Source organism: Miscanthus floridulus, chromosome 13 (genome assembly GCF_019320115.1).
Source record: "Miscanthus floridulus cultivar M001 chromosome 13, ASM1932011v1, whole genome shotgun sequence".
NCBI classification, from domain to species: Eukaryota; Viridiplantae; Streptophyta; class Magnoliopsida; order Poales; family Poaceae; genus Miscanthus; species Miscanthus floridulus.
Genome location: NC_089592.1, coordinates 66261959 through 66270422, shown reverse-complemented (window position 1 = coordinate 66270422; position 8464 = coordinate 66261959).

Genomic DNA, 8464 nt, shown 5'->3' with positions numbered 1-8464 from the left:
GAACTTTACTGCCATAATTTCGAGAACTATTCAGAAAACCTATGAACGAGGAGACACTTATAACTTACTTCATTCACATGATTATGTCATGTAAATAAAGTTATTTCTTGATCCGTTTAGGAGTACACTTTCCTTATTTCACTTCAAGAACTCAACGAGGTCTTTCATTAGCAGTACTTTTGCAAGTCACGCTTGCATCTTTTCTTATCTTTTGGTTAGTATTGACCATGATAATGCATTTCTATTGTGCCACGGTCAATACTAGGACAGCATAAGAGCTACCCAAACTTCTCTCGCTATGCGGGATACAAAAATATAAATCATCACAAAACTTCTCACGCCATGCAGGATTTACTAGCATAAGTACTATACCAAACTTCTCCTGATGCGGGATAAATCTATATACAAACATGCATGCTTAATCCAACGTTGGTCAAATTAGACATGCATGTTACTTATTGCAACTCTTAACATAAAATATTCACTTATACTTTATTTTCTAATTAAATCTTTTCATTAGTTCCAATTTAATCAGAAAATTAGAAATCCAACAAAAAACAGTCCTGAACTGGCTTGACTCAAGCCTTTTCATTCACATAGCCCAGCATTGCAGCCGAGTGATCTCGGTTAAAATTAAGACACACAAGATGCTTCTGCATCAATTCTACATCACCGTTGGGCAAGAAATAGAATTAATGCATAAAACTCATAAATTAACTTGAAAGATATATAACTACTCTTCAAAATTAAATTCTCCCGTTGGTTCGAATATAATTAGAAGATAATCAACATCATTGCAGTGAAACTCGATAACAAAATATATTCTATTAGTTCAGGAGCATTTCTTGGTCTTTATCTACTTTTGAAAAATTAACCATGTTGGTGTAAAATTTATCAGAGATTTAAACTTCAACCTTAAACTCATTATAATACTGTTATCATCAACGTTGGTCAGAAAATAACAATACCATAATTTAACATAAACAAATTGGACTACTCCTCTAATTTAATTTTTCCCGTTGGTTCTAATTTAATTAGAGGATAAACATAATCATAATTTACTAAAAGTAACTGCTCTTCAAATTAAATTCTCCTGTTGGTTTGAATTTAATTAGAAGATTATAAACATTAAAGTTTGCAGCGGAAACATGAAAAAATAATTTATCTACTTTTCAGAAGCATTTTACTATACTCATCTACTCTCTGAAAAAATTATTCTGTTGGTTCAAATTTTGGCAGAGATTTAAGATCAAAACTTGACAAAATTCATCAAAACTGCTTCTAAAAATATAAAACAAATGCTTTGCTACAGTTCTACGCTTTCAGCGAAAATTGGCCCAGCGGCCCATCCGCCAGCGCGACCGCGGGCGCACGGCCTAGTGCGCTGCCGTGCTCTGCCGTTGGCCCAACATGCGAAATCGGCCCGCAGCGGCCGCTCGCGCCGCACTCCCCGCGTCCCAGGCCGTAACCTGGGCCTAGGCCGAGATTTGCCTTGCCTGCCTGGGCTGTATTTGGTCTGCTCGCCCGGAGCCGTTGATCTTGATCGGACGGTCGAGCGATGATCTCAGTGGAATAAAAATCACCGCCGCATCGGTTCGCCCAAACCCTAGCTTCATTTGTCTCCTCCCCCTTCTCTCTCTACGCCGCGTCGGGACAGAGAGCCGGCGGCAGCCGCTCATGGTGACCAGAGGAAAAGAGTGGTGGTGCCACCGCAGGGTCCCTCACCGATGAGCGCGCTCGCCCGAGGCTGAGCGCGCCGACGTTGAGTGACCTTGCGACGTTGCCCTTGACGCCGCGTGGCTCCGCTCTCGAAACCCTAACCCTCATTTTCTTCCTCCGCTTCTCTCTCCTCGCCACAACCATCGGCTTACTCTCCCCCTTCTCACCTGAAACACGATGGCCGAAGAGAAGAGTGATGGCGCCGTCATGGCGCCCTTCGCCGGTGCATGCATGTGGCCAGAGCCACGCGCGGCGCCGTTGAGCAGCACCGCGGTGGTGCTCTTTGCGCCCCCACACACACTCTTCCCTAAACCCTAGATCCCTTTCTCCTTTGTCAGCCCTCAAAGCAGCAGACGCGAAAGAAGAAGGGCGGTGCCACCGCGGGTCCCCTTGCCAGAGCGCGCGCTCCCCAGTGGGTGAGCGCGCTACCGTCGAGCGGTCCTGTGACGGTGCTTCTTCCCGCGCGTGGCGGTAGCGATGGCGGCGAGGAACCGGGTAGGTCCTCCCCTTTCTTCGTCCATCCATCTAGGGTTAGGGTTGGTGTTAAGGTTGGGGTTTAATCCGATTCATCTCCTTGATTTCTTTTCACTTTTCTACCCCAGTCTAGATCTACATACTCACAACACTGCTTTGATATCATTGATGGATCTGAAAGTACTTCTAGGCGTAGATCAGTGGGTAATACTTAGCTTAGATAGAAGACTTGGGCCGCCAAGCGCAGTCGCGGCCATGGTGACACAGCGACATGGCCACTGGTGTTGGAGTAGGGGAAGCCATGCAGGCGCGGTCCAGATCGTCGAATGCAGCAGCAGTGTAGGTGCGGTGCTATGGCGGCGACGAAGGTGATGGCGCTTCTCGTCGCTCACAGCACCCCTCTCGATCGGTCTAGGATTAGGAACTTCAGGGTGGGGCTGGCAGCTACCGGTGACCTCATGTCTTGTGCCCCAACCCCCACCGTTCTTTTATGGCGCTGTGCGATGGGGGCCCATCAGCCAGAAGAACCGTCTGAGTGCCCCCGGCCAGGGCATAGATCAAGGGCCCAATTGGTCGTTTGGCCAACTGGTGGAGATCATCCTAACATTACTTAGCCTTTTGACGTGCGGCCGCAAAAATTGATCTCACGTGGGAGCTTGGCCACGAGAAAGTAGATGAGTAGTAGCCGATCTATACGTGCTTGCCTCACGCCCACATGTGATCAGGCAAGATCTGTATTTGCTTGTTGCAAGATGCCCACATGCGCGCTCATGATGTCAAATCGCCTTTCAATGATGTTGACGAAAATCTTAATCGCCCGCCACTATAGCCTCGTTCCGGTGTCATCACATCATCACGTGATAGGTGCAGTTGCTGTCAGCAGGGACAACGGCGATCGGCCCTAGATGCAAGGATGCATCAATGAGTGTCGAGGCTGCCGCCGAACAACTCCATGAACCATCTTGTGCCGCTTAGCATAGTGTGAATTTGCCTCCGGATGTTGAGGCTTGTCGTGCGGGACACCGCTGCGATCAACTAGGTTGCCACGGTCAACGTTGATGTCGAGGTATGCCATCTGGTTCATCATGGGATAAGCACGCACATCCTCTACCTGGCGCGCCACTGTCGATGAATCGATGGAGATGCGAGTGAAGGGAACTAAAGGTGACACAGAACGTAAGAGACAGTGATTAGCTTGACGTAATACCCTACGTCCTGTGTCTTTGGTGTATTGTATTATGAGATGAGGTGCCTTAGGCTAAGCCTAGGATCCATATGAGGATGTTGACTAAGGGACCCCTGTCCCTCCTTATATACTCTGGACAGGTAGGGTTAAAAAGAAAGTATCCTATTTAGTATTATAATATCTAGTAAATCATATCTTCTTGTAGCCTTACGGTGCACGCCAAGTAGTACCGTGCGCCGCACGTCTTGATTTTGTGGGCTGGACCACCTCTGATGGCATGGCTCATGTCTTGTCTTGTGAGTATCAGGGGACATACCCCCACAACAGCCCACAATTCACAACAACTTTTTCAAAAGCCAAGTCTCAACTAAACAAGCTATCCACCGCGCTTCTTCCAAATCATTGCAGACTAGTAGATGATTACGCCAAACAGCTGTCACAAGAATTTGCCGTACGCAGCATGGCATCATCGCACTGCGCTATAGGAAAAGCACAAGCACAATACTTGCAGCGAACCCATGCATGACACCGCAGGCCCACGACAACAGGCATGTTTGGATCTCTGGATAGATTTTGCCTTGCCTTGCTTACACATATCAAGATAAAACTAGTGTTTGGTTTTCCGGTGAAGTTATCTTGGGGTTCGTGCTGGCAAGATTTTGCCTGCTGCAGGTGGAGGAGAGCCAAATTGCTTCACCCATGCTGGCAAAGCTTGCCTTGCTAAGTGTGGATTGTGGTGGTTTCGTAGTCTCTTCGTGTGTTCTCACTTCTCAGTCAGCACATGAAGAAGGCACACGTAGTAGGGTTATGGTGACCCTCTGTGCAGGAATTCAGCCCTCTCCTAACCAAAATGGAAAGGAGATTATCAGGAGTAAGTAAATTTCTCTCATGCCAAGGGAGACTCATACTGGTCAACTCTGTTTTTTCTGTCTTGCCCACATATTACATGTGCATTGCTTGTGGAGCAAGGGAGATATCAGTAGAAAAGGCACCTACCTTGCTGCTTGGGAACCAGCTTGTAGGCTCAAAGAAGAAGGTGGACTTGGGATTATTGATATGAGAAACCAGAACACAGCTCTGCTAATGAAATTCCTTGACAAATTCTACAATCATGCAAACATTCCCTGGGTCAAGTTAACCTGGTTAAAGTTATACCAGAACTCTAACATCACACCCCATGATAGATGCCCAAGTGGATCCTTTTGGTGGAAAGATATCATGAAGTTGTTTGGGAAATTTAAAGCTTTTGATTTGCCACCCTAACTCTGGTATTTCTGTCTTCTTTTGGAAAGACAATTGGACTGGTCAGGTTCTGGAAAACAAATACCCACACCTCTTCTCCTACACCAGGAAGGCAAATTGCTCCCTTCAGTTTTTCTTCAGTAACCAGACCAACCGAATCTTTTTCCTACGTTTATCAATGCAAGCCTCACAGCAGCTCAGTGATCTTCAGGAAATCATCAGTGACAATGGGATCTAAATACACATGATTCTTGGCATTATACATGGGGAAGTACTTTCTTCTCAAAGAGGGCATATTCCCAACTCCAGGGATCCTTGAAGGCATCACCACTCTTTAAATGGATTTGGAAATCAGGTAATTTGGGCAAACACAATTTTTTTGCTTGGCTTCTGCTTAAAGATAGACTTAGTACCAGAAACCTCTTAAGGAGAAAGAATATGTATCTTGATGACTACTCCTGTGTTCTTTGCCCCAATGGCCCTGAGGAAACTTGCTTCCACCTGTTTTTTGAGTGCCCATTTAGTGCTGACTGCTGGAACTCTATTAATATTCATTGGAACTTCAACCTTCAGCCTCTGGACATGATCATCCAAGCTAGAACAGACTTTGACAGTCACATATCCAGAGAAATCTCCATCTTCGCGTGCTGGGTAATTTGAAAAGCGAGAAATGGAATTGTTTTTGATAACCAAGCTGCCTGAGAGCACCTCTTAAGAAAGATCTTGACCATGTCTGTATCAAAGCCAAGAAGAGCATCTCGGACCCTTTATTTGTGTGGAGAGAGAATCACTTGTAATTTTTGCTCTCTTTTGTTTTTGGGCTTTGGAAGCCTTGTACTTTGTATTTGTTTTTTTTTTTGTACATCCCCCCTGTACAGTTGTATTTCACAGAAAATAAAAATAGAAAAAAATAGGTAGGGAACTTCCCTGCCGTTTCCTTAAAAAAAGGGGGTTATGGTGACGAATCTAGAAATATATATGTATACTACTTCCTCGTTCTAAACTGTAAGATGTTTTGTTGTTTCTAGATACACGACTTTTGTTATATACTTTGATATACACTACGTTTAGATACTGAATAAAATCAATATATCCAGAAAAGTCAAAACTTCTTACGGTATTGAACGGATGGAGTAGAAATGGACTTCTTCTTTTTTCTATATATATTTGACAACGTAGGTTCATTCTTTGGAAATCATAGAGACAAGAAAAGGAAAAAAAGAATTTTAATCAAATCAATAGAAGGAATGATCCCTTACCCGATTTGAATTTCGTCCTCCTTCAATACTAGGATATGCTCTAAGTTCCTAGACTTCCTATAATGACCGCAATGATTTTCTCCATTTTGTGAATTTCCATTTTAGTTTTGAGGACTTCTAGGCTCAGTTAGTGAAGGGCCCGAAAATATTTCTATAGTTATGAATCGGTTATAGAATTTGGGGTGGGGGTGGGGGGGGGGGGGGTGGAGGGTTGGTTACAATTTTGATTATACTATCTCTATAAAAAACAATTATAGGTAGGGATTGGATTTGACGAAATATTTATGACTTCAGATAGTTATACTATGAAATAAAAAAATGAAAATATATTTCATGATTAATCTAATGGTAATTATTCGCTGTCATATATGCTAGTATATTTTTTTTATAAATTAGTCTAAATTAAAGTTGTTTGACTTCTCGCTGAGTGGATCCATTCGTGGACCAAAATAGGATGTTAATTGATCTATGAGAGTCTTAATAGCCCTCTAGGGTAAAGCCTATTAGCATAGTCTATATATATGAGGTGTGGGGCTAGGGGTGATATATAGTTCTGTCTTCCCTAAACCCTAGCCGCCACTCCTCTCTCCCTCACCATGAAACCCTTAGTTGCGCGTGATGCTAGCACAACGTTTCATCCCCACACTTATGGATAAGAGTAAAGCACACCAACAGTCCCTAAACTTGCGCTGATCGATGATGAACACGAGCTGAATGGGCGAGGCGGGTGCACACGAGACTTTGAATCTCGATGAACATCCTATTAATAGTCTTCAAATCTTGATGAAGATCCTTGCTTAACTGGTTGGGCCGACCGCTACAGTGCCAAATAAAATAGAGGTCCACACAAAATATGCATGATTAGAAAGAGCCAATTTTATTGTACTACTATGGAGTTTAATGCCCCTTTGTTCATAGGAAACAACCAAAATTGTACTACTATGGAGTTTAATGCCCCTTTGTTCACAGGAACGAACCAAAAAATGGGGTTATTTGCCGTATACGTGTGTACTCAAAAGAAGAAAGAATCCATTGTCCATTGATGTGTTCTTATTGCTCACAGGTGTCGGTCGGTAGTACCGACACTAATGTGTTTGATTAGGACACGGGTTAGCATATCTGGCCTCCAAATTAAGGCGACACAGTTTCCGTCCTTTGATTGAGGAGCTGACGCAGGGCAGATAGAGCTAATTTGATCTGCCGAAGCAATGGCGACTTGGACTTGGTATTTCATCAAAAAAATGCAGAGTGAAATAATTAGCATAGATTTGGACTGAATGACTAATTCAGTGCAAGGTTGTACGATAACACTCATGGGTTTGCTTGTATATCTGTATACGTTCACCTAGCATCAGCACTTAGCAGTCTCTGAAAACACCCATTACGCCAAAAAAAAAAAACTTGGTAGGTTGGGTTAGGCCGTAGACAGGCGACCTGCTACCAGCCGGCAAAAGCCAACTAACCTCATCAGATAGCCTACCCGGCCGGCCCAGCCGTCACCTAAACTGAAGGCAAATTGTCAAAATATTCTTGTCCAGCACTACTCCGTAGCAAAGCATTTCAGAAATCGAAGTTGAGAACCATCATATCCTCGAGACCTCGAGTGAGCAGCAGTACGGTCGGAAACGGTCGAAAAACTCCTAAATTGTTTTCTATTTTTACATTTGAAATACAAAAACGAAAGCGAAAACGGTAAAACCGGACACGAAAACGAACGCGAACTTACGAGTTATCGAGAATTTCGAAAACGAACCAATTCGAGCGGATTTACGTCGAACACGGTCGATATATGAAAACGCAATACGGAATACCGACCCGTAGACCAAGTGCATGACTAAGTGCATACATGATTAAGTTCAAGTGCATATAATAATTAACAAGTGCATATTATAGAAACATGAACTCGAACTGAGTCAGAATAATTTTATTAATCTTTTTAGAATAGATGTAGTATTTTATTTTAAAGATTTATTCAGATTTTTCTTTTGAGTCACAAAGATTTATTCGGCTGATGCAAAAACTATCAAATGATTGACTTTGCAGGTGGAGGTTAAACCGATGAGCTTGATGGGCTATGGCCCAGGTGGGCTTTCGTGTAGATGCTGCTGGTTTCCTGACATTTAACACCATCTCGTGAGGTGAAGAGAGATGAGGCTGGGCGCTGTCTATAAGAGAGGGCAGCTAGCCACCAGTAGAAAGAACGCAGTTGCGTGATGAACAACCTGTAATTGGGCTGTATGACCTGTGCAGTTGGCCAAATTCGGTTTAAACCGAATTTTCAATTCGGAATATTTCAAATTAAAAGTAGAAAAGTAGAAAACGGTCAAAAAAAAATGTCTAAACCGTTTTCTACTTTTACATTTCAAATATGAAACATCTGAAATGCGAAATTGAAAACGATAAAGTCGGACAAGAAAATACGGATTTGATCGAATTAAATATAGAAAACGATGCGGTTCGATTTGTTCCGTTTTCATCCTTAGCCGGCAGGGCCAAAATCATGGTGGCACGACCCGTGCTTTAATCGGCAGCACAGTTGTCACCCTTGAAACCCTTTGTCCGGAGAAAAGGCGGCAGATTAGAC